General features: G+C 45.6%; 1 protein-coding gene and 1 long non-coding RNA gene across 6 annotated transcripts in view; one reads left to right on the top strand and one right to left on the bottom strand.

Annotated features, from left to right (window-relative positions):
- Window positions 1-26,625, bottom strand: part of Clmp (CXADR like cell adhesion molecule) — a 108,696-nt gene that overhangs the window by 36,163 nt on the left and 45,908 nt on the right.
- The window catches only part of LOC134480036 (uncharacterized), a 28,750-nt gene continuing 11,244 nt past the window's right edge, over window positions 9,120-26,625 (top strand). The window contains exons 1-2 of one of the 2 annotated variants that reach the window (XR_015627186.1): window positions 9,120-9,373; window positions 9,680-9,789. This is a non-coding gene — a long non-coding RNA (uncharacterized LOC134480036). Of the gene's footprint in view, window positions 9,374-9,679; window positions 9,790-19,628; window positions 20,044-26,625 lie in introns of those variants that run through there. The other variant, XR_015627185.1, reaches the window with a different exon arrangement.

Here is a 26,625-nt window from a genome sequence, read left to right as displayed (position 1 = left end):
TTGGTTAAAGTTCTAGCAGCTGTAAATGACAAGGGATGACACGCTGTGAGCTGTGAATAACACGTTGTCAAGCTGACCATGGCACCGGCTTATGAGACCTCTCATCCTGATTTGCTCTCAGAGTGTGACAGTGGTGGGTAGGAAGACCCTATTGCATGCAAGCTCCCATGCTGCAGACTGGAAGTGGACCGGCTATCTAGGAATTAGCTTTTTTGTTGTTTGTTTGGCCTCAGACTCGGGCATTCTTTCTGCCTTAGCCTTTCAAGGACTGGGATTTGTAGTGTGCACCACCACACACCAGAGGTTTTCTCCTCATTTCTCAATAAATGATGACCAGAGGAAGGATATCATCTTGCCTGCAAAGACCAGGCCAGTCAGAAACACAGCAACCCTAGACCTTTTTCCTTCATCCTTCGTGTGTGTGTGTGTGTGTGTGTGTGTGTGTGTGTGTGTGTGTGTGTACTCTGGCTCATATATGCAGGAACACATACATACACATCCCTCTCTAGGATCCTCTGCACGCATGCCTGTGCCAATCAACAGTTCATGGAGTGTGTACCTTTGGTTATGAATGACCCTTCCAGAGATCCAGCTCTCACCCTCAGATTTCCTCAGTGTGACGGTTTGTATATGCTTGGCCCAGGAGGAGTGACTTTGTTGGAGTAGGTTTGCCACTGTGGGTGTGGGCTTAACCCAGCTGCCTGGAAGTCAGTATTCTGCTAGCTACCTTCAGATGAAGATGTAGAACTCTCAGCTCCTCCTGTACCATGCCTGCTTGGATGCTACCATATTCCCGTCTTGAGGATACTGGACTGAACTTTTGAACCTATTAGTCAGCCCCAATTAAATGTTGTCCTTACGAGAGTTGCCCTGGTCATGGTGTCTGTTCACAGCAGTAAAACCCTAACTAAGACACTCAGCATATCTATTTACAGCCCCGTCTCATTCCAAATGCCAAGGCACTTTCATATCTAAATCTTTCATTACTGTCAGAGGAGATCTGAACAGAAGCGGCAACTTAAAAATAGGCACTTACTGAGAATGACGGTGGATTGTTAGGGATCCACGACAATGAGGGGCTGAAGGGATATCAGTGGCTGAAATCCACCTCTGTATGAGCGCTTCCATTGAGTATCTATTTTTCTTGTTCTACCTTCCTAGCAAAGCTAGTAAAAAACGGAAGGTGACTGCTTTGAACATCACCTCTTCTTCCTCAGTCAATTTAGGAAGGGACAGCAAAGGCAGGACACGAACAAATGAATCAGGAGAGCTGTGTTTTCTGCTCTTGGGAAAAATCCCATCCAGTATGATCAAACATGACAATACAGTCAGGTGGTGGTGGTGCACACCTTTAATCGCAGCACACAGGAGGCAGGGGGCAGAGGCATGTAGATCTCTGTGAGTTCGAAGCCAGCCTGGTCTAGAGAACAAGTCTCAGGACAGTCAGGGCTACACAGAGAAACCATGTCTCCAAAATCAAACCAGACAAAAGACAATACAAATTTGCTATGGCATACATGCACCCCCCCCCCACGTGCGTGTAGAAATGTTGATTAATAAAAGCTGATAATCTAACATAATTTTTGACATTTATTTGTGTGTGCGTGTGTGCAGCCATGTGTAAATGCGCCACAGTCCACACGTGGGGGCTCACTGGACAGCGTGTGGCGCGGTTCTCTTTATCATGTGGATCTCAGGGATGGAACTCAGATCCCCAGGCTTGGCCACCAGTGCGCCTTTACCCACTGAGCCAACCCACTTTCCTTATTATCCCACCTCCCCCTTCTACTGAGCCTGGCTTTAGACTCACGGTTCTCTCTGCTAGCTTCCTGAGTGACAGGATTACAGGTCTGCTCTGTCACACATAGCTAAAGATCCTTTGACAGCATATGCAGAACACTGTTGCTTGATTAACGTTCGTTTCGGTCTAACCTATCACTTTAGAGAGAGATGGACATCCCTGGCAACATAGTGACACCCTCCCCCTCCCCCCAGTATATCTGGTTAACGAAAATTGTATTGCTCTAGAAGCTTCTCAAAACCTTCCTGTATCCTTTTCTACTCTATTCAGAGATGTTTCCTGATCTTTCTGTGCTCTTTTGTAGATATGAATGGACTCAGATGTTACCACCAGTATTTGGAATAGATAAAATATTGTGATTAAACAGTGGCATTTCAGAGCAGACTTTCCAAAATTGCACATGGTGAATTTCATGCCAATTGAAAGAAGGTGGGCACAACAGAAGTGCCCACTACCTGGTTTTATTTTATATGAGGTACAGAAAGAAGAAAGAAACAATGTGGGCCAGGCATGCGGGTGTACAACTTTAATCCCAGTACTAGAGAGGCAGAGTCTGGCAGATCTCCCAGTCTGGTCAATAGAGTTCCAGGACAGCCAGGGATACATTGAAACATTGTCTCAAAAACAAAGCAAAACAAAAGGAAAAAGAAGAAAGAACTACTCTGTGCATTAAAGTCTAGACAGCTAAATTGTTTACAACACACACACACACACACACACACACACGCACGCACGCACGCACGCCGCCGCACGCACACACACACACACACACACACACACATTCTTAATCAGAACCCTATAAAACAGGGTTTGTCTCACTTTACAGAGCAAAATCAAAGATGCAGAAAGGCTAATTTGCTTAAAGATCTCAATGCTAGTAATGGTTAGATCTGAAATTTTAACTCTAGGAGTGTGGCAGGAAGCCTGTGTTCTACAGAGGACATCAACCACATGTTCGTATCATCTGGTAGTCTGTCTTCCTGGACTATGTCATCAGGAACATTTGACAAAGATGTTGCTATTCTGTCCTCAGGGACAAAAAAACAAAAACAAAAACAAAACAAAACAAAAAAAAACCCCAAAACAAAAACAAAACAAAACAAAACAAAACAAAAAAACCCCAAACGAACAAACAAACAAACAAACCAAAATACAAAAACCCTCCAAACTCTCTTCAGAGATTCTGGTCAACAGAATATAACAGTTGCTGTCTGCACAGCATCCTGCAGACAACATCTTCAGATCTGTTAGTAATCCTATAAAAGGCTGCCGTTGTAGCCTGAGTAGCTGGGGAGAACAGTTAGTACACATTCTTATTAATGAGATCATGAAAAGCTGACCACAGGCAGCAGTTCCTTATCTAACACAGACTTTTTCAGTCACTTAAAAGTAGGTTCCATAGGGGATAAGGAGGTAGTTCAGTGGTTAAGAACAGTGGCGCTTCTTCAGAGGATTTGTTTTTGTTTCCCAGCAGCCACATGGAGGGAGGCTCCCAACTGTCTCCACCTCCAGTTCCAGGGGATCTGACACTCTCTTCTGGTCTTCTCTGGCATCAAGCAAGAACAAGGTACACAGACATTCATCCCTACAAAACACCCATATACAAATAAAATAAAATAAAATTTTATTTTATTTTAGTTTATGTGTGTGTGTGTGTGTGTGTGTGCGTGCGTGCGTGCGTGCGTGTGTGTGTGTGTGTGTGTGTGTGTGTGTGTGTGTGTGTTGTAAACAATTTAGCTGTCTAGACTTTAATGCACAGAGTAGTTCTTTCTTCTTTTTTCCTTTTGTTTTGCTTTGTTTTTGAGACAATGTTTCAATGTATCCCTGGCTGTCCTGGAACTCTATAAACCAGGCCCGTGCAGGCTTTGTATGTTTTTTTTTTTTTTTTTAAATCTGTGGAAGCCAGATGCTGGATGCCCCTGGGATCTGGAGTTACAGGTGGCTGTGAACTGCCTTACATCGGTGCTGGAAACCAAACTTCTGTCTTCTACCAGACCAGCAAGCGCTTTTAGCTAGTGTACTGGCTGGTTTTGTGTGTCAACTTGATGCAAGCTGGAGTTATCACAGAGAAAGGAGTCTCCCTTGAGACTCCCTGCCTCCATGAGATGTAGCTGTAAAGCATTTTCTCAATTAGTGATCAAGGGGGATCACTACCATCCCTGGACTGGTAGTCCTGGGTTCTATAAGAAAGCAAGCTGAGCAAGCCAGGGGAAACAATCCAGTAAGCAGCATTCCTTCATGGCCTCTGCATCAGCTCCTGCCTCCAAGCTCCTGCTCTGTGTGAGTTCCAGTCCTGACTTCCTTTGGTGATGAGCAGCAATGTGGAAGTGTAAGCTGAATAAACCCTTTCCATCCCAACTTGCTTCTTGGTCATGGTGTTTTGTGCAGTAATACAGACCCTGACTAAGACAGCTGGTGAACATCTCTTGCGCCCTACAGTAAGCTTTAATATACTTCTTACAGTACATAAGCCAAACCAGTCAGATCTGGCTTCTTTCCACAAGGAAAAAAAAATCTTTTTTTCTTCCAGGGGCTGATAATGTCTATAGAATCCAGGCCTTGGCCAATGAAAGCAGCCAGTCTCAGGGGAGGATTTGTCAGGGAAGTGGGTTCCAGAGCTTCCCTTCTTCCTGTCACTCCTGTGACCCACACCCAAGTGACTCAAAGGGCTGCATCATGCTGTCTGTCTGTTTTCACTCATGTTTTTCTTCACATGATCTAACTATGCGTCTTGAGCTTGTCTTGCTAGTTTGTCTTTGCAATTCGGATCAGAGTCGAAAACCAACTTGGCCTGACCTCCCTTCCTGCACACCCGGCATCCTTTATGCTACGGGCAGAAGAGTCTGGAAGAACGAGAGGCATCACCCATTGGAAAATCACCCACCTGCTTTCTCACCCGTGACGAGTGCCTCCCAGTCCAGCTACAAGAGTAGCATCCCTTAGAAGGGTTTGAATGTAACCATACGGTAAATAAACATTCAAACAGGACAAAAGGTGCACCTTAAGAAAGAAATCTTTTCAGGCCCTCCCACCTTCCCTTCCCTTCTACAGACGACTCACTGTGCATTCAAGTGCACTCTGTGAGCCACACAGATTTACAGTTTGGCTAGACACAGGCTGTTAGGTCAGAAATGGATCTTGCTCAAATTTCAGACAGATTACTCCATTCGTGTGGTTGATCCTTAGTCCTGATTGTCAACCTGGCTGGATGGAGGGATGCCGCAGAGAGGAGGAAAGCCCGACTTTAGGTGTGTTTGCAAAGGCACTGTCAGAGAGGCACTTCCCGAATGTGGAATGTGCGTGTGTGAGTGAGTGGTGCCGTCTCTACTGGCTGGAAACAGGGCCCTCCCTCCCCTACCTGTCCATCACCAGGTTAGGCTGTGCCATATGTTTCTACTGCCTTGATGTTCGGCCTCACCAGAGGTGCAAATTCCCTGGAACAGGCAATTTAGGTTTTTTTTTTTTTGGTTCTTTTTTTCCGGAGCTGGGGACCGAACCCAGGGCCTTGCGCTTCCTAGGTAAGCGCTCTACCACTGAGCTAAATCCCCAGCCCCCAATTTAGGTTTTTTATTGTCATCTCTGGGGTTGTATGAATCTTGGTGTGGATTTTCTCTTCCCCTTCCCTCTTCCTTCCTTCCCTCCTTCCTTCCCTCCTTCCTTCCTTCCCTCCTTCCTTTCTCCCTTCCTTCCTTCCTTTCATTTGTTGTCAAGCCACATAACACGGAAACTTGTTCCATGTATCAGGGCATATTATTGTGCTATTTAAAAACAACAGCACACACCTTCTCTGTGCAGTTCTTCTTTGGATGCCGGGCCTCCTTGGATCCACCCTGAACCACCCATGTCTGCTCTCTCTTGCTCCATTGACCTGTTCCAAGGGTTTTCTGAGGGCTCTCCAGGGAAGAAAGCCGTTAAAACTGGCTGTTCGGCTATCAGATCTGTTCTTTCCTGGTTCCGTAACCTTCAGTGCTTTCCTTTTCATTGTTCTCATTACAAGATGGAGGAAATAACTGTACAGAATCCGTGGACATTAAATAAAAATAAAGCCTAGCGTGATGGTTCCTATCTTTAATCTCAGCGGGCGATCTCTGTGAGTTTGACAACAGCTCTCCACCACCACCATTACCACCACCACCACCACCACCACCAAAAAAGGTATATTACAAGAATTCCGTTATTCTAAATATACTTCTACGCATTGGTGTTTTCCCTGCATGTGTGTCTGTGTGGGGGTGCCAGATCCTCTGGAACTGGAGTTACAGACAGTTGTGAGCTTCAATGTGGTTGCTGGGAATTGAACCTGGGTTCTCTGGAAGACCAGCCAGTGCTCTTAACCACTGAGCCATCTCTCTATGGCTTAAAGAGAGATGGCTTTAAGACTCTTAAAGTCCGCTATCAAGGTGGGAGCATGGTAGGGCTGGAGAGATGGCTCAGCCGTTAAAGGCTAGGCTCACAACCAAAAATATAAGGTGGGAGCATGGTAGCATCCAGGCAGGCATGGTGCAGGAGGAGCTGAGAGTTCTACATCTTCATCTGAAGGCCGCTAGCAGAAGACTGACTTTCAGGCAGCTAAGTTGGTCTTAAAGCCCACACTCACAGTAACACACGTATTCCAACAAGGCTCCACCACCTTAAACACTCTTCTGATACATAATAAACGTCCATTAAATATTGCTACTATTGTTACTACCTGTTCCTCTTAAATAACATCCCATTCTTGGCTCTGGGATAGTAACCAGTGTTCCTGGCATGTGTGTTGCATATGTGTGTGTGTGTGTGTGTGTGTGTGTGTGTGTGTGTGTGTGTGTGTGTGAGAGAGAGAGAGAGAGAATCTTTTCTCTTCTTCTTCTTCTTTTTCTCCTCCTCCTCCTCTTCTTCCTCCTCCTCTTCCTCCTCCTTCTCCTCCTCCTCTTCTTCCTCCTCCTCCTCTTCCTCCTCCTCCTCTTCTTCCTCCTTCTCCTCTTCCTCCTCCTTCTACTTCTTTTGGAGGGATTTTCTTGTTCTCAATTTTCTTTTTTCTTTAAGCATAGGCTAGACTTGAATTTGTTAGATGGCTGAGGTCCTCCTGCTTCTGCTGTAAAGTCCTGAGATTACTGGCTTGTGACACTCCACCCAGCATTGCCCAGAGAGTTCTCAAGTCAGCTGCCTGTTGGCAGGAGGTGGGTGAGGACATGTCTGAGCCGTGAATACATAGAGCATCCTCAGAGAAGAGGGCTACAGACTGGCTTTGCTTCCAGGTTGGCGTGCTTTGTCTTGTATCTGAATGCCACCGAGTCTAACGTCCTAAACTTCCCAACAGGGATAACAAAGAATTCGGACATCTATGTGGAGGTGCAGAAACACAAACTTAGATATCTAACTACCTGTCATGGTTTGAATATGCTTGGTCCAGGGAGTGGCACTATTTGGAGGCCTTGTTGGAATACGTGTGTCACTGTGAGTGTGGGCTTTAAGACCAACTTAGCTGCCTGGAAGTCAGTCTTCTAGCAGCCTTCAGATGAAGATGTAGAACTCTCAGCTCCTCCTGCACTATGCCTGCCTGGATGCTGCCTACCATTCTCCCACCTTGATAGTGGACTGAACCTCTGACCTTGTATTCCAGCCCCAATTAAATGTTGTTCTTATAAGAGTTGCCTTGGTCATGGTATTTGGTCACAGCAGTAAAACCCTGACTAACACTGCCCCTACCCCGTTTAAGGCAAGGTCTCATGTGGCCCAGGCTGGGCTTTAGACTTTTGATTCTTCCACCTCTGTCTCCCAAACCCTGGGATCATGGACAGGTACCACTATGCTCTGTGTACTACCCTTTAAAACCAGATCCCCTAACACCAGCTGTGAGCCCTAGGTCTCAGCTGTCTGCTGTACTCAGGTAGACTCCTGCCCTGTGATGGACTGGCTTGCTCCCTGTAAGTCTTCATCCACTGAACCCTCTCACCAGTCATCTCTCTCCTGTACGCTCTCATCGCTGACACTTGCCGACATTTCTCCTCTGCTTTTATTTCCTTCCCCACTCTCTTGTCCTCGGGGACTCTTGTCCACTTAATAGGATTCTTTTCACTTTAATAGGAGTTGGGAGAAGAAACGGGGAAGTACTTATGTTCAATCCACTGCTACTTACAGGAAGTGATTTGGAAGGAAGGGCAGGTAGGCATCTCCTCGGTTTCGATTTTGAGAACATCTACAATTTGGATCTGCCTGTGACCTTTTAACCTCCCACTTCCTGTATTGACAGTCATCTTTTGCTGAGTTCAGTCCCTCCACTGCCAGAATGCTTGGTGTCCGGCTGCCCAGCTCTGCACCACAGGGGACAGTCCTTGGAGAGGAGGACAGCTGGTCCTTGTGCTCAGCAGCTCCCAGTTGGATCCTGGGTGTTCACACTGGGGCTGCGAACCGTTTTCTGTTGCAACATCCCCTGCTCAGCGTGAGACAAGAGCAGAAAGAACTCCCGTTTCCCCCTTGGGCTCTATTTCTCCACAGAGCCTGCCTGAGAGCACTGAAGCAAGTCTCAACGGGAAAGAGAAAACTGCCGATCACTTTCCTCATCCGTCCATCTGTCCGTTAGTCAGTCTGCAGCCCGTTTTCTCAAGATTGGGTCTTGCTCAGGCTAGCCTCAAACATACCATCCTCCTGCCTCAGCCTTCTACATTATTTAGATGAGGTCTCACAGTGGTACCTGGGCTAGCTACCCTTGAACTCTGGATTCAAGCGGTCCTTTTGTCTCAATTTCCTAAACAGCCAGAGCTGGCACTACTGAGCTTCGCTTTGTTATCTCCTCACTCCGTGCTGGGTCTGACTCAAGGTCTCACCCATGCACTCCCTGGCTCATATTACACCACAAGAGAAAGACTGTGTGGATTTTTAAAACTCCCCTTTTCTCTTTCTCCTTTTCCTCCGTGACTTCCTCTTCCTTCTTTCAGTTTAGCAGGTTCTCTGAACTTAGGGGTTTTTTGGGTTCCGATTGGGGAAAAGGAATAAAGGTTGTCAGAGGTTAAGGAAGCACAGACGTCTCCCGGATGAGCCATCGCCCGCAGTGTGAATGAAGCCTTGTTCTGCCCAGCACAGCGCTTTCTCGGCTCTCACCTCTTTTGCTGTGTCTGCAGTTTGGAAACCCTTCTACAGACTGAGGTTTGCTTAGGAAAAATATTTGTTTAAATCCTTCATTTCTCCCCCTCCCCCCGTGGTCTTTAAAAACCATTGTGGTTTTTAGTCTTGCCATCAGCTTTTCTGGGCATATCGCACTTGTCTCCAGCTGTGACCTTTCTGGGGTCGTGAACTCTGCAGAACTCTAGAAGGGATCTGGTGTTTCTGTGGGTAAGACATTGGTGGTAAGGGCTGTGAGGGACTACAGGCACATGCAGACAAATGTCTCAGCCAGTGAGTGAGCAACAGCATCTCCCTGGACCATTGAGGGATTCTGTTTTAAGACCCAAGCAGGATTGACTTCTCCCTGTCCTTCTCCCTGTTCTCAAGGAGCATCCAATAGAGTTGTAGGACCTAAGGGAGAAGTTGTACGTCTTGTCAGACAGGAAAATTTGGCATTCCGTTGAAGGCCACAGGAGCCTGCAGAAGACGGTAATGAATGAATGGTGAAGTCAGGGGAGGAAGCAAGACCGGTCTGCAAAGGGTCATGGCATTTCAGAAGACAGGATGAGGGGCGACTGCAAAGTCACAGAGGCGGGAGTGACGCAGGGTGCTTGTTGGGAGTGCACTGACCAAGAATGGAAGGGGAAACAGGAGCGAGAGGGGAAGAGTGAGCTATTTGAGGGACTCTTAAGGGTAGAGCCTTTTAGAAAACGGAGGGATCTGGCCTTGAAGAACAGAACAGCCCCCCCCCACTGTTATTTTTGGTTTAACAGGAAGTGTCTGGTTTTTTCCCAGCTGACTGGTGTACTATTCCGTGAGACTGTGGCAGACACAGGTAGACATCTATTTCTGCCCTCTTGGGCTGTGACCCTGCTTATCGCTCCAGGTGGGATGTAGACTCACAGGTGAGTGAACGGAGATGAGAGGAGATGGGGATGGGTTTCACCCACCAGGCAGGCCTGTCTGCTGATCCTAGAAGGACCAAATCTATGCCACCATAGTGGCTCTGTAATAGGCTAACAAAGCCATGGTCCCTAATCTCTTGTTTCTTGTGTTGTTCTCTCTCTCTCTCTCTCTCTCTCTCTCTCTCTCTCTCTCTCTCTCGTGTTTATGTGTGTGTGTGTGTGTGTGTGTGTATGTGTGTGTGTATGTGTGTGTGTGTGTATGTGCTGAGACAAGAACTGATCTAGCCTAGGCTGACCTTGAACTCATGATCTTCTACAACCCAAGTGCTTAGAATACAGTGTATATCACCACACCTAGGCACTCTCAATCATTTTTTAGACATCTGATCATGTCCTTCTACCACCTATTCATTTGATAAACATTTATTGGGTAAATATCAGGTACCAGTACATGTTTTAAAGGGAATAAAAGTAGTAGCAAGAAAAAACCAAAAGGGATATTCTTCTCATGTGTCTTTCTCGAAAGGGACACTGAAAGCTGGCACTGGCACATGCAGAAAGACCATGGCTTCTGGGGTCAGCCTGGGCTACATAGTGAGGTCCTGTCCCAAGTAGCAACAAAGGCAAGTGACGACCAGTATGATAGGAGTGCTTAGGTTTACAGAGCGGTGGTCGAAATCACAACGGCCTCTATGGGCTCGTAGTTTGAATGCTTAGCCCACCAGCGTGGGTGTGGAGGTTTCAGAAGCCCATGTCAGTCCCAGTCTCGCTCCCTCTGCCTGCAGCAGGATGTAGCTCTTGGCTCTAGCTGCCAGGACCCTCTGTGATGACAATGGACTAACCCTCTGAAACTTTAAACAAGCCCGCAATTAAGTTCTTTCTTTTATGAATTGCCTTGGTCATGGTGTCTCTTTGCTGTGATCAGTGATTAAGTTAACGGTGTAATAATCAATATTCACCTGGAGTGTCATTTTCTGAATGTCAGTAAGTAAAACCAATTTCTTCTTCTTCTTCTTCTTCTTCTTCTTCTTCTTCTTCTTCTTCTTCTTCTTCTTCTTCTTCTTCTTCTCTCTCTCTCTCTCTCTCTCTCTCTCTCTCTCTCTCTCTCTCTCTCTCTCTCTCTCTCTGTTTCCTAGCTATAGTTTCCCTATGTAGCCCTGGCTGTCCTGCCCTGAAACTGTGCTTAGTAGACCAGGCTAACCTTGAACTCAGAGACCTACCTGCCTCTGCTGGTACTAAAGATGTGTGCCACCACAGCCAACTCAATCTCTTGTATTTAAAAAATATAAAATGGAGGGATGATAGGCCAGCAAGATGGCTTGGTTGGTGAAGGCACGTGGTGCCAAGCCTGAGGACCTAAGTTTAGCCTACATGGCTAGACAGAACCAACACTGACTGCCACATAGGCACACATGTACACACATACATAATACATACATAACACATACATACATACGTGCGTACATACATACACACATATACATGTATATATATGTGTATATATATACATACACACAAAACAAACAAGCAAACAAGTAAGAAAGAAGGAAAAGAAACCATGTGTATGCCATATTGTCCTGAGCTATGTCCTGAATCCCGAGAGCACATGTGCGCTCCTCTGCCTTCAAGGAACACTTGAATCAGGAGCAGTGATGCGAGCCTCTAATTCCAGCGCTTGGGAGGCAGAAGCAGGTGAATCTCTGCGAGTCCCAGGCCAGTCTAGATTGCATAGCAAGGTCCGAGCTAGCTTGGACTATCCTATAAAACCCTGTCTCCAAGTGGGAACAGGGGCTGGAGAGGTGGCTCAGTGGTTAAGAGAGTACTGGCTGCTCTTCCAGAGGACCCGGGTTTGAGTCCCAGCACCTGTATGGTATTTCAGAACTGCCTAAAATTCCACTTTCAGGGGATCAAACTCTGACAGTACCAGGTACACAAATGATACACAGGTATAGATGCAGTCAGAATGCCCATATATTGATTTAAAAAATAAAATAAAGGGGCTGGAGAGATGGCTCAGTGGTTAAGAGCACTGACTGCTCTTCCAGAGGTCCTGAGTTCAAATCCCAGCAACCACATGGTGGCTCACAATCATCTGTAGTGGGATCTGATGACCTCTTCTGGCAAGTCTGAAGACAGCTATAGTGTACTCATCTATAATAAATAAATAAATCTTAAAAAAAAATAAAATAAAGAAACATTTTGGGGAGAAGCTTGCAGAGCAGTGTCTTTTTTTTTTTCTTTAAAGATTTATTTATTGTATATGAGTACACTGTAGCTGTCTTCAGATGCACCAGAAGAGGTCATCAGATCTCATTACAGAAGGTTGTGAGGCACCATGTGGTTGCTGGGAATTGAACTCAGGACCTCTGGAAGAGCAATCAGTGCTCTTAACTGCTGAGCCATCTCTCTAGCCCAGCAGTGTCCTTCTTAACAACTTCTAGTGACCACACAACTGTGTTCAGGGTGTAAGGGAGTCTTCTGAGACTTTGGCTCTCAGCTACTTGGTCATGGGCTAGGTGGGGCATCACAAAGACACAGAAGCCACTTCCTCCTCCTCCTTCCTCTTCCTCCTCCTCCTTCCTCTTCCTCTTCTTCCTGTTGTTCATCCTCCTTCTCTTCTTCATTTCTCCCCCCCCCTTTTTTTAAAGACAGGGTTTCTCTACAGAGCCCTGACTAGAACTCACAGCAATCCACCTGCCTCTGCTTCCCAAGTGCTGAGGTTAAATGTGTGTGCTGCCAAGCCTGGCTCACCTTCCAGAGTTGGAAGCTCTTATCTGATTACGCCTTTTCCAGATACACTTCCACAGTCTGCCCCTCCCCTTTCTCCTTCTCTCCCCTTTTCTGATGAGACAGGCTCAGGCTGGCTTTGAGTTCCTGCTCCTCCTTCTTCCACCTCCTAAACTCCTTTCCCATCTTCTTTCTCCAATTGGACAGTAAGCTCCCCGGGCAGGGGCATTTCTCACACGCACCCCCTACAATGCCTGCCATCAACAGGCATCCAGTGACCATAAGCCGACCTGATTAATCCTCAGAGGGACATGGAGTCGCCTGGAAAGCTCACTAAGTTTAAAAGCATTAGTTATTTTATTCATTTATCACTTCATGAATTAATTAAACATCAACCTTCTATTCTTGAGGTAGGTTACAAATAGCAAAGAAAACAGATCTAGTCTCTTCTCTTATAAAGCTTATAATTGAAGAAGACACCTAGGAATAAAAGAAAAAAAATACTTAATTACATGTATTTAATTCTACTCAATGGGATAGATTAAGTAGAATCAAACACTAGCTATAAAAATGTGACAAATTTTCTACGGGAAAAGTGTAGGAAGTTATGAATCTATAATTCTATCTTTGAATACAGTGATTATTTTTTTCCCCATGCTGGGAATCAAAACTAGGGCTTTACACATGTTGGACAGACATTATACCCTTCTTGTATGAGGTCTTTTCACCATCCCACTTTGAGAATAATGACTTCGTTTTCCACAGCGATGAGTAAGCCTCACCACCTAGGGGAGAGAGAACTAATGTGGACAGGTAGTCTCTTCAACCTTTAAACACAGCTCACATTGCTAGCACCAGAGAGGCCAATTCTTTTTCCTTTTAAATTATTTTTGCTTTATTATTTTATGTGTGAGGGTATTTTGCCTCTGTGGTGTGTGTGTGTGTGTGTGTGTGTGTGTGTGTGTGTGTGTGTGTGTGTGTACATAGTCCATACAAGGCCCACTGAGGTCAGAAGAGGGCATTGGATCCGCTGGAACCGGAGTTAGAGAAGTTGTGAGCTTTCAAGCTGGTGCTGGGAACCAGGATCCTCTGCAAGTGCTCTTAACCAGTGAGCCAACCTCTCCAGCCCAAGAAACCGACTCTATGTGAAGTCTTTCAGAAGCTAGAAGAGTGGGAGCCATTCTCAACACACGTCAGTCACTACAATTCTACGCCTCAAGCCAAAGATACCAGACATAGAAAAGAGACCAACGTCCCTCAAGAACCTAGGAACAACCGAAAACATTAATACGATCTGCTCAAGCGGCCAACACTGAGAATGACACTCGGGTCACACAAGTTTCACCTCTGTCCAAACCCAAAAGAAAACAATAAAACCTGATCACTGTAATCCCCCCATTTGTGGACTAAAGAAGAAACGCTGTAACTTCTCAGAAGGCGGGAAAGTGTTTAATAGCCAGGTGCGGGGGCACACATTTTTAAACTCGACACTCAGGAGGTAGCCGATCTTTGTACGTTTGAGGCCAGCACGGACTACATAGCAAGTTCCTGGCAGCCTTGCCTCAAAAATAAAAGAAAGAAAAAGCACTTAACAAATGCAGTGCATGTCCATTATCTTTACAAACTTTCAGGGGCTTGGGGTGATGGCTCAAAGCCACTTTAACCTCTCCTTCAGAGAACCCCAGTTCGGTTTCCAGCACCCACATTGAGTGACGCGAAATCACCTGGAACTCTAATGCCATGGAATCCAACACCCTCTTCTGAACTCCAAGGGTCCCTGCACTCATGAACATGTACCAGCACAGACATACACACAGTATCTTTTAAGAAATTTCAAGTAAGCCAAGAAAGAGGTGGGATTAAAAACAAACAAACAAACAAACAAAAACAGGCAGAAAAAAGAGAGAAAAATAAATTTAATAATTGTCAACATGAAATTAAATCATAAAGATTTGACCTTTTCAAAACTCCAAATCTTAAGGTATACAGAAACGGCAAGACTACCTGCTCATGGAATGTCTATGCTGATGCCTAGCTTTGTGAGGCACCTGTTAAAACCTTCAGGGATATTATTTAATCCTTACAACCACCCTATGTGATAGGTGTGCTTTTATTCCCATTTCACAGATGATAATACTGAGGTTTAGAGGAGTCAAACTGGCTAAGGACACGTAGCTGGATGCTCTAGCCTGTATTTGAATACAAGATCTATCATTTGGAGATCGGGTCCCTAGCTGCTCAATATTACTTGTTATCCAGCCCCGTTACCTTATCAACTAGATAACCGAACCCAGTGGCAAGGTTCAACCTGGGGCTTGAACCCAGGTCTCTTCATGTCAGTGCTCTCTGTCTTCACTTTTAGAAGATAGTTGCATTCCTATACTCCTCCTACCTCTTCCTTTTAACCAAACACTCCTTTTTCTTTCTTGGAGTTTCCAGCCCTGAAATACTAGAGGAATAAATATAACTTATAGCGCCAAGGACTGAATTTCATCTCCTGCTGGGTTTAGCATTCGAAACCACTAAGCCGCAGGGAAGCCTGCCCACTCTGAGAAAAGAACATTCTAAAGCAGGACTGAGTGTAACTCTTCCTTCCTAGGAATGTAGATGGTGTGAAAGACTAAATGTTAGAGAGAAAGGGAGGTGGGAGTAGGGGTGGGGCCGAGAGACTATGAGAGCTTAATTTCATGATTCTTCTCTCTCTGAATGTGAGTCTCTGGCCTCTGTGAGGGAGAGTGCGGGGGATGTAAATGCTCCACAAAGCTTTGAGATGATCTGTCTTCTTGTGGACAAGTACCAGTTTCCAACATCTTTACTGCCCCAGAGACCTTTCTAACTCCCTGAGAAATGGAGTCCTGGGTACTAAGACTCCAGAGTTCTGCCCTGCTCTCTGGGTGGGGTTTGACAAAATTAAAAAAAGGAAGCACAATTCTTTATCATCCAAGTGGTGTGAATTAAAAAGAAAAATGGGGTCTGGAGAAAACGACTTCACTCGTAAAGTTCTTGCCTTGCTAAGCACAAGGACCTGAGTCTCATGTAAAATAGCAGGACGTGGTGGTGTCTGCTGTAAACCCATAAGGGCTGGGAGGGTAGACACAGGTGAATCCCTGGCACTCAGTGGCCAGCCAACCTACTTGGTGAGTTCTAGTCCAGTAGGAGACTATCTCAAACAAACAAAAGGCCATACAGGCAACTTGATGACCAACACCCACGACCTCTAAGCCTCCATAGACACATGTGGGCACCTGCACACATATAACACGTGTGTGTGTGTGTGTGTGTGTGTGTGTGTGTGTGTGTGAGAGAGAGAGAGAGAGAGAGAGAGAGAGAGAGAGAGAGAGAGAGAGAAGAGAGAGGGGGTGAGACAGAAGTAGAGAGAGATAGAAGGTAGGGAGGATGGAAACAGAGAGGAGAATGGTATTGACTGGACAAGTCAAGAGGGAAGAAAAGTCTCTTCCGCCTGTTTTGTTATGTGGGCTGACATCTTTTAAGCAATGCGGAGAATAGCACCTTGATAACACCACTAGCTAGCTGCACCATTTCTATTTCCTGAATAAGGCAGGTGGTGTAGAACGAGCATTCTGGAGCAAGGATTCTGGAGCAAGGATAGAGCTGTTGAAAAGCGATGGGAAATGGCCCACTGGTCTAAGACATCGGTTGAAGCTGCTTCTAAACATGGTCAGGGTACCGAATGGTAAATATTCACACACAGTGTAAACAGTGGGGGGACAGATTTGTCGTCCTTTCCCAAGTGAATGTCAAAAAATATTATGCCTTCCTCCAGAGTAGAGCTGAAGCGATCATTTCCTTCTCTGGAATAGCTTCACCTCTTAGATCTTTGCCTTCCCCCTCCAAGGTTAAGGATAGAGAAAGTTCACTTTTCCCATGAGTTATATATAGAGAAATATTTCCCAGAAGCCACAATGCTTGGGAAAAATATGGGAAAGAATATTTTGAGTCTTACAGGTGGTTTCTGAACCCTTCTTAGTTTAATTTTATGTGTTTGAGGTTAGGAGCAGCTGGGCACGATGGGATACGCTGTTGGGCACTGTAACCCTAGCCCGCAGAAGGTACAACTGAAACGATCAGGAAGCCAGCTTTTCCCTACATAGTGAGTTCAAGGCTAGCCTGGGCTACATGACAGCCTGTCTCAACACACATATGAATACACATGTACACACACACACACACACACACAAACACACACACACAAACACACACACACACACACACACACACACACACACACACACAAGTGCAAAACCGAGGCAGGGAGATAATCTCCACAGGAATAGGTCTGGAGTCCTGAGTTCAATCCCTGAACCCCACATGAAGTTGGAAGGAGATATCCAAGCCCATAGAACTGCCCTCTGACCTGCATGGTGCGTCATGGCACATGGGTACCTACACACGAATTCATACAACAAACACACAAACAACACACCTTTAAAAAGAATCAGAATTGAACCCAAATCCTGGGCAGAGAGATTCTGTTAGCACAAACAGCCAGTTCTGATTTCCAACTCTCCAGGTCAATTCTTCACCCAGGCCTACCCACTTCATGGGTGCAGAGCAACCCTGTTAAGAACTCTCGAATGGGGGGTTGGGGATTTAGCTCAGTGGTAGAGCGCTTGCCTAGCAAACGCAAGGCCCTGGGTTCGGTCCCCAGCTCCGGAAAAAAAAGAAAAAAAGAAAAAAGAACTCTCAAATGGATGCTTACTTTGGGAACTGACAAAGGAAAAGCTCCTTGGGGTAGTACGTGTTGGCTAGTTCCTAAGTAACAATTTCCCCATCATTTCCTAAGTCTGACTCCTGAGGTCATACTGACTCACTAAAGGAATCCTAGAGCTCTTGAGTAACCTGGGAAAGATGAGACATCTCCCCTGACTTCGGACAGACAGGATGTTAACACTAGAAATCCAGCTGCACGGTCGGTCGAACAGGGCCAGATCTGTGTGGTGACCAGCACTCCCCTTGACGGAGCCCGGTCAGAACCCTCTTAAGACCTTTTGCTTCTTCTCAACTTTGGGTGCTATGTTGACCCACTTACTTCATCAGGGAACTTCCTGAGTCACTTTAGTTACACATCCCACTCTTGATCTGACTATCTTACCACTCTGGTCTACTTTTAATAAAAGCCTTTTATTACGTCTGTTTTACCAAAAAAGAAAAAAGTCCATTCTTAATATTTCTGTCCTCCTCCCTGTTCCATGGCTGCAAATCCCTTTTTTTCTTTTTGTATTTAAAGTCCATTCCCATCTCTCTCACCACCTACAAATCCCCATTGTAGTGACCACTGAGAGGGCCCCAAAAGATGACACGTTGGTACATTGAATATTTTAAGCTGAAAGGCCAGGAGGAAAAAGCAGAAGGACCCTGTGATCCTGGGAGATTTGCAGATTCTGGGAGAGATGCTCTTCCTACACCCAGAGGAAAAAGGGCGGAGGGATTCAGAGCGGTGAACGGCCTCCCTCAGCCTGGCCTTCCAGTTCATTCCCCTCTCCCCATAACTTTCCACTCCTCATTAAATCCACTATAAAAATACTCAGGTTGAATCATTTCTTTGCGTCTTCATTTCCTTACCAATGTTCTGGTGTCAGAGAAGATATTAATTTTATATGCTTTTCTCTTGATCATCTGTCTTTTGTGACAGAGACCTGGCTGTAACAACCTGGAGGGGTAGAAGGAAAGTTGTTTTTTGCTTTTGTTCCTTTTATACTCTCTTTGAAAAGACTCTCTCTACCCTCTACGAGTATTATGAATAATTTTTTCTTTTGCAATAACATACTGTGGAGATTAGGTCATTCTTGGTGCACGGGCCAAGGGGAGCCAATGGGGGTTCAAAGCAGGGGTGCTTTATGTCTGACTCCATAAAGCTAGTGTGTGAGCCGTTACAGTGTGACAGAGGCTACACAGAGAGGGTTTGGTGTCTCGGAGACCAGCTGCAGTATATCTGAGGGTCACATTAAACCATGAACTATTCTTGATCCTGTGAAACTTTCAGTTTCTGAATTATCCCCATAACAATAAAATACCTGGGAGGATGATCAAACTTCTTTGCGATGTTTATGTAGATATTCTAAAAAACAAGTTACTTTTGGGGAAGGAGAGATAGCTCAGTGGGTAAGAGTCAAGGTTAGTTCCCAGCACCTACCTTGGGTGGCTCACAATCACCTTCAGGGCTCCAATGGCTTCTCCTGGTCTCTGTGGGTGTCTGTACTCCTATGGACATGCACACGTGCGATGGTCATGCATGCACGCACATGTACATGTAAGCATGCACGCACACACACATACACACACAATTAAAACATAAAATGAACTTTTGAAAGAATTTTAAGTTATGTCTGTAAAAATGCCAACCCTGCTTTATAAGGCCTGTTTACTATAGAAGCTATGGTCAAGGCTAAAGACCCGCAGTGAATGTTCCAGAAAGCTCAGAACCTTGGCTCCTCTTCAATGGTTTTCCCCTTCCTTAGCCCCGCCCCTCATACCATCCCAAATCCCCCGAACAGGCTTCCCCTGACACCCTGGGCTTTCTCACTTTCTCTGACTTCCATTCCTAACTTAAATGGCTTTTCCTCCACCTCCTTCCTCTCTTTCAGCTTACCTACCTTGTTTTTCTCTCAAACTTTAACAATAAAATTGTCCTCGAGCTTCCTTTTGAGTCCGTTTTAAAATTCTTTTATTAATGAGACTAAATGCAAAGGGAGACCTCCGTTTCCCTGGCAACAAATATTTCAGGGATGCAGACCAGGTATGGGGCTATGGAAGAAGATGATTGTCTGCAGTAAATTTCTACTTCCAGTGTTAACATATCATGGCTGCAGCCCAGGTTACCGCGTTCAAGAAATACTGTGTGCAACATGAAGCCCAAAGGGTTCTTTTAGTAACTTACAGTAAAAGAACTGGGCTTACAGGCTGGAGAACATCATTTGGCTCCCAGCGTGACAGGCTGCTAAATTAGGCTGTCAGGGTTTGTCCTCCTTCCAAACCAAGTAAGTCAACCGTCTGTGCCCACCTCCCTGAGTCCCATGTGCGTTTCTATTCAAATCCGTCTCTAGAAAATCAAATTAGAAAGCTCAGTTTCTGTAGCTCACAAAATTGTACACCACACAGAAGAGAGAACCGGGAAAGAGTCCTAGTGAGAGACAGGCTGGAGAGATGGCCATCTGCTAAGAACCAGCGGTCTCTCCAGGGTCCCGCTCCGGTCATCTGCTGGGTGTTTGCTTTGGCAAGCATCTGCAGAGAGGGCGCGGACTCAGTTATCCCCGGAGACCCAGATCGCTGCAGCCCGGCTTCCCCTGCGCCTCCTGCAGCCTGCAGCCTGTAGCCTGCCTCCCAGGGCTGCCCTGCCATGGCCGCAGTTTTATAGACCTGCAAAGCCGAGCCCAGAGCCACTCCCGAGGGTGGCCACTCCGGCTGGGCTCCGCTCCTTCGTAAACAAAGAGTCGCAGAGCTCTCCTAGCTGCAGGGCTTCTGCGCCGGCGGAAGGCGCCAGGCTGGGTGATTGAAACCACATGTGCGGTAGGTCTGCGACAGCTGGGGGCAGACACCAGGGACCAGCGGCGGCCGCTGCTGCTGTGGCCTCTAGCGTTTCCCTTAGTCCCTTGGGTTTCCAGCTAGAGCGACTGAGAGCGCTAGACCACAAGCATCCTGGAAGGAGCCCTTCCCCCCATAACAAAATAATTAGAAACCGGGAGGCTTGGGGTCTCTGCTTCCAAGTGTACTGGGTAGCATCAGGCAACTTCTTGATTTCTCAGTTGTGAAATTAATTCCCAGGACATAGCAAAAGGGATGAGTCTTACTTGTGGTTGTGAGGTGAATTTATCAAGGATAGCCAGTACACACACACACACACACACACACACACACCCATACACACACACCCCAAAGTACTATTGATACTTTTAAGCCTTTTTGAAGATTTCAAACTCATACAACACATACTCCATTGTTGTTATCTTTGTTACTATTGTTACTATTATTGTTGTTATTATTTTTAAACACCGAGGTCTTCCTTGACCTAGGCCCTTCAAACCTCTCAAATAATTGTTCTTACTTTTGTTGTTGTTGTTTTTGTTCTTTGAGACATGGTTTCTCTGTGTACCAGAACTCGTTTTGTAGACCAGGATGGCCTCAAACTCAGGGAGCCACCTATGTCTCCTGAGGGCCGGGATTAAAGACAGGCACCACCACCACTAGCAATTTTTTTTTTTAGATTTATTCTTACTATTTTATGTGTACAAGCGTTTTGCCTGCGTGTACATCTGTGTACCACATTCGTGCTTGGTGTCCGAGGAGGAGGTCTATGTAACGAGTAGGGCTCAACCACTGAGCTAACTCCTCAGCTCATAATCGTTACTGCTTTTATGGATACTTTTTCCTGCGTGGTCACAAGTACCAACGTATGTACACAGATGAAGACAATCCCGTATATCTAACTCAATGGGCATTTTAAAAGATTTATTAACTTTATTTTTGCCCGAGTGCCTGAGTGCACGTGCACCGTGTGCTCTTGGAAGTCGGAAGAGGGGTCCGATTCCTTGCACCTGCAGTTACAGGTGCTCAGTAACCACCATGTGGGCGCCAGGAACTGAACCTGCATCTGCTGTAAGAGCAGCATACGCTTCTAGCCATAAAGCCTTTTCTCTAGCTCCAGTTCTTGATAGATTTGAACATTTTTTTTCCAGACTAGGACACTTACTTTCAACTTTGTGGTTGAGTTTCTCATGTATCAGGAGGAGGAGGGTTAGATGTAATAGAGGGATGAGCTAGAGGGCCATACAGGACCAAAACAGCGACGGCTCTTTCCACCAGCCCACCACACACTCATGGTGCTGAGAAAGGGGTGTGTGTGTGTGTGTGTGTGTGTGTGTGTGTGTGTGTGTGCGTGTTACAGTGTTGGGTTCAACCTAAGTCCCTGCACACTCTTAGCACATGTCCTCAGCCCTTCGCATCTGGGAAGACTGAGGATGAAAGTGTTTCCCGGCACATGAAAATGGCATAAGATTCATTCATATTTCTCCTCACAGGTCTACATTATGTAAAAATATCAAGATACATAACACCTCCAGGACCAGAAATTCTCCCTATGCTTGGTTTTAGTTATCTCCCACATCAACAGTCCAACTTTCATTACTGTGGATTCATTTGACCTGCTTTGAACTTGGGAGATTATATGAAATTTAAATTCATTACGGTCCATGGCTGCTTTTACTCAGCAGAGTATTTGCAACAGAACTGGCTGAGTCTTCAAAGCCTGAGATACGTATAAGAAGGTCCATTACAGAAAAGCTTTGCAAACCTCTGAAATCCCAAATGGTTTTTAACTCAGTGGGAACCACCTTGGAGAAGAGGTTCAGAAAGTGATTGGACATTAGATGTAAAAATAGAAGAACAGGAACTGACAGGAGCTTAGAGGTTCCGGGCTCTACAGCCGGTTTTGCCATTTGGCATCTTTGAAGGGTCTTGCCACAATTTCCCACTTTTCTGGGATGGATTTCTGCACGGAAGGGGTGGACCCAACATACAGGCAAGCTTTCAAAGCCATGGGAGTTCTAAAAGTCAGCTAGGTTGGAGCAGTTGGGGATGATGGTCTTAACAAGATGGGATTCTCTTTCCTCTTTTCTTCCTTTCTTTTTTCTCCTCTCTTTTCTTCTTTAAAAGAGAGTGTCAATTGTAGCCTAGATTATCCTCAAACTTACTATATAGCCAAGGATAGCACTGAACCCTCATGGATCAATTTTAAAAACAAACAAACACCAAGCGGTGCTGGTTAGTTTTACATCAACTTGACACAAGCCTAGGAGAGGGCTCTGATTGTGGAAATGCCTCCATTAGATTGTGCTATGGGCAAATCTATAGGGCATTTTCTTAATTAGCAATTGATGTGGGAGGCCCCAACCCATCGTGGCTGGTGCCTTCCTGGGTTAGTGGTCTTAGGTTCTCTAAGAAAGCAGGCTGAGCAAGCCATGGGGAGCAAGCCAGTAAGCAGCATTCCCTCATGGCCTCTGCCTCATTTTCTGCCTCCAGATTCCTGCCTTGTAAAGCCGTTCCTCCCCAATTTGCTTTTGCTGATGCTGTTCCATCACTGCAAGAGAAATCCTGAGACACAAGCAGTCCTTTATTCCACATGCATCCGTGACTCCATTCCTCCCTGGCGTCCCTGCATAGGTGCAGGGATGGCATATCAAGAAACAAATGGATGGGACTGGAGAGGTGGCTCAGCGCTTCAAAGTATAGAAGCTCACAACTGTCTGTAACTCCAGGCCCAGGGGATCTGAAACCCTCTTCTGCCTTCCACAGGCGCCAGGCCACGGGCAGTACACATACATGCGTGCAGGTGAAACACTCATGCGCATAAAATAAAGATGAGCCTAAAGGAGCCAGTGGTCGCTCCACACCTCACTCACAGTCCCTCCTGTGAGCCAGCCCTCTCACTTGCATGGGCTCTGCAGGGTTCCAGCAGATCTTGCATCTAGCCCACACTTTCTATTTTTTAAAGCAAGCTTCCTGAGGCCAGGATGCACATCTTGCTGTCATTACGTGGTGGAAGGACACTGGCTGTGGACTCAAAGCACATGAACCCCAGTCCTGCTTCTCCCCCTCCGGGACAAGTAACTATGGCCAGTCTTTGTCTCCGACCCTCACTGTGCACTTGGTCAAACAGCACAGCAGTCTCCCTTCTACCTCACCGCTCTGATTGTTCAGGCTTTGTCCCCATTACACAGCCCAATTGCAGTTCCATTCCCAAGCTTCCCAGGTCTAGAGCTCCTAGCACTAAGCCACTGGTGGCTATTAAGCCCTTGAAAGGTGACCGCCTGAATTGAGAGACACTCACTGTAAGAATAAAATAGAAACAATAAAGAAGTGGCATCAGAGATACTGTTAATAATTTTTATATCGATTACAACTTGAAATACCCTCAACGTTTAAAGTTAGAAAATGTAGGATTAACTCAACACACCAGTTACCATTTTTTTAAGTCCCTTAATTCTTGGCACTCGCTATTTCCTTCTCTGCCTGTGAGTTCTGCTCTTTTCGTCTCCTTATATAAATACAATCACTATTTTTGTGTCTTAATGACAGGCTTCCTTCACTTAGCCTCACGTCTGCAAGTACATCCATACCCTATACACTGTATATTGTATGTTTCTATGTCTGAATGTTATCCTCTGTCTCTCAGAGGAAAAAAAGTCATGTAAGCTATGTGTGATCTAGCTGTAAGCTTAGCACTTGGGAGGGCAAGGCACGTATATTAGGAGTTCAAGGTTTGCCTCGGTTGAATAGTGAGTTTGAGGACAGCCTGGGCTACATGAGCTCCCCAATCCACTACCAAAAAACATGTATTAGAGTATGGATATGAAGATTAAATGCGATTATAGAAGAAAAGTGTTTAGCGCTTGACCAATGTATACAATCACTGCTGGCTCTTATATTTCCTTATTCCTCAAATATTAAGAGATCTATGGGGCTAGAGAGATGGCTCAGCGGTTAAGAGCACCCGACTGCTCTTCCAGAGGTCATGAGCTCAATTCCCAGCAACCACATGGTGGCTCACAACCATCTGTAAATAGATCCGATTCTCTCTTCTGATGTATCTGAAGACAGCTACAGTGTACTTATATATAATAAATGAATAAATCTTTAAAAAAAAGAGATCTATGTTTTTGAAGAATAGGCACAAGTCAGACACAAGTATGTTCTCAGGTCGTAAGGAGCAGAAGACCTACTCTGGTTCTGCAACCTGTTCATTGTTGTCTCCATTCTTCCTCCCTCGGCCTTTCCTTAGTTCCTTTGCTCACGGATGTGAACTGTGAAGACTGGTTCCAGATTCCTTTCCCCTCCACACTTACCCTCATGTTTGGCTAACTACAAGGTCTCCATGCACACGGATGCTGATAGCTTCCCAAGCTAGCTCCACCACACAGACCTACTTCTTCTTAGAGCCGGGATATCCAGCAGGAGCAGCTCTCCTCGGGACAGCCTGCTAACGCTGCTCTCGTGGGCTATCTCAGGCACCTCACCTCAGTGCTGCCCTGCATGAAGTTCATACCTGACTGAAGGGTATCTTTTCTGTTTTCTGACCCAGTTTCCTGAGTCAGAACTAGAGACTCATACTTGACCTATCTCTTCCTCTGTTTCTAGTCCTGGCCCTGGCCTGACCCTGTATTTTTTGTGTCCTGAACACCCCTGACTCTGACCTCTCTCCATTCCATTGCCCCACTTACTGCATAGGTAGATCTGTTGAGTTACTTCTAGTCAGACTTGGCCCTATATTTTCTTTCCATCCAATTCACTTGTGTATTATAAAACACCTCTTCTCTTTTAGGTTCAACTTCAATCTAGCCTGGCTTCTTACTCTCATTCATTCGTTCCAAAGGTATTTATTGAACAGCTGACTTTTGAAGCATGTTATAAGTTGTGAAGTATGCAAGGATAAATAGCACCCTGTCACTTCCCCCGTTGACAAGCAGTAGGACAGACAGACAGATCCACAGTTACTGTATAGATACATCGGTGAGGCAGAATGAATGGGAAGCTGGTGTTCTTTCTTCCTGGCCCTGCCTAGCGAAGCTGGGAGAGAATCTGATCACTTAAGTTATACCCAGATATAGAAGTCTAATGGGAACCAAATATGTATCTCTGTCCAGGGCCACTTTCCTTATTTCATAGAATCTTCATTTATAGCATATCTATTAACTACTATCAACTATATAGAATATCTGATTTCTGCTGGACATTTTCTAACTTTAAAAAAATAATTATTATGAGTAAATCATAGCTGTCTTCATGCACACCAGAAGAGGGAATCAGATCCTATTAGAGATGGATGTGAGCCACCATGTGGTTGCTGGGAATTGAACGCAGGACCTCTGGAAGAGCAGTCAATGCTCTTAACCACTGAGCCGTCTCTCCAGCTGAAGTTCTTTAACTTTAATACCACCGACTCTGCCCCTTTTCTCGGCTCACTCCTGATTTCATCTTAAGTGGCTCTCTTTCCCCCATTTCATCCCTTTACGGGATGTTCTTCATAATTGATGCCATCAGATTGTTTTGCCTGTAGCACCATCCTGACGGTAGCCCTTAAAAGTCTGCTGATTGAGCCATTTCAATCCCTTCCTGTCTAATTTCAAACAAATGAACAAGTAACCCTCGTATAACAGTTGGAATGACGCCCCGATGACTTCATTGACTATTGGAGCCGTGAAAATGAGATGATGTTTATGAAAAAAATCTTAGTAATTGCACCGGGCGGTGTGCACACATAACTGTTTTTTGTTTCACTCTGACCCCAGATTTGAAGAGCCAGTCTGTCCGCAGCTCAGCTCTCTGCTCTTTGGTTTGTCGTTTTCTCAAGCTGTTCTCTTACTCAAAGGGAACGTTCCATTTGGTCTATTCAACAGCCCCGGAGCGTGACTCCTCACAGCCAGCTCCGGACAGTTCCACTCTAGCCCTTCCTCCTAGAATGTTCTCTGCTCCCCTCCACTTCCTTCCCTCACCCTCAGGCAAACACTGCGCACCTCTCTAGCTGACTCAGTTCCCACTTGTCAAGCCACACCAGTGACTAGCACTTTTCCCATCTGAATTCACTCCTATAGGGCTGCTTGCTAAGCGTGTGGCACGGAAGCTCTATTGAGAGACAGTCGTAGCTTTTCACATGTGGGGGTGGCACTACGTGCTCTCAGAGTCCTTATATTGAAGTCTTAACCTTGGGGGCCTCAGAATGTGGCTGTATGTAGAGATAGAGTCTATTATTATTATTATTTTGGGACAGTCTTACCCTATAGTCCAGGCTAGCCTTGAACTTGCTGCAATCCTTCTGCTTCAGCCTCTGGAGTGCTGGGATTACAGTTATAAGCACCCAGTGGCTTCCTTCAAATCCGAGCTCTTCTAATATGAGGCGATTAGGGTGATATTATAGTAATGAAAATGAGGCGACGTTTATGAAACTCTTTTTTTTTAAAGATTTATTCATTTATTATATATAAGTACACTGTAGCTGTCTTCAGATACACCAGAAGAGGGTATCAAATCTCTTTACAGATGGTTGTGAGCCACCATGTGGTTGCTGGGAATTGAACTCATGACCTCTGGAAGAGCAGT

Source organism: Rattus norvegicus, chromosome 8 (assembly GCF_021556685.1).
Source record: "Rattus norvegicus strain SHRSP/BbbUtx chromosome 8, alternate assembly SHRSP_T2T, whole genome shotgun sequence".
In the NCBI taxonomy this organism is placed as follows: Eukaryota; Metazoa; Chordata; class Mammalia; order Rodentia; family Muridae; genus Rattus; species Rattus norvegicus.
Note: the sequence above shows the minus strand (reverse complement) of the source record. Positions and strands in the feature narration are given on the sequence as shown.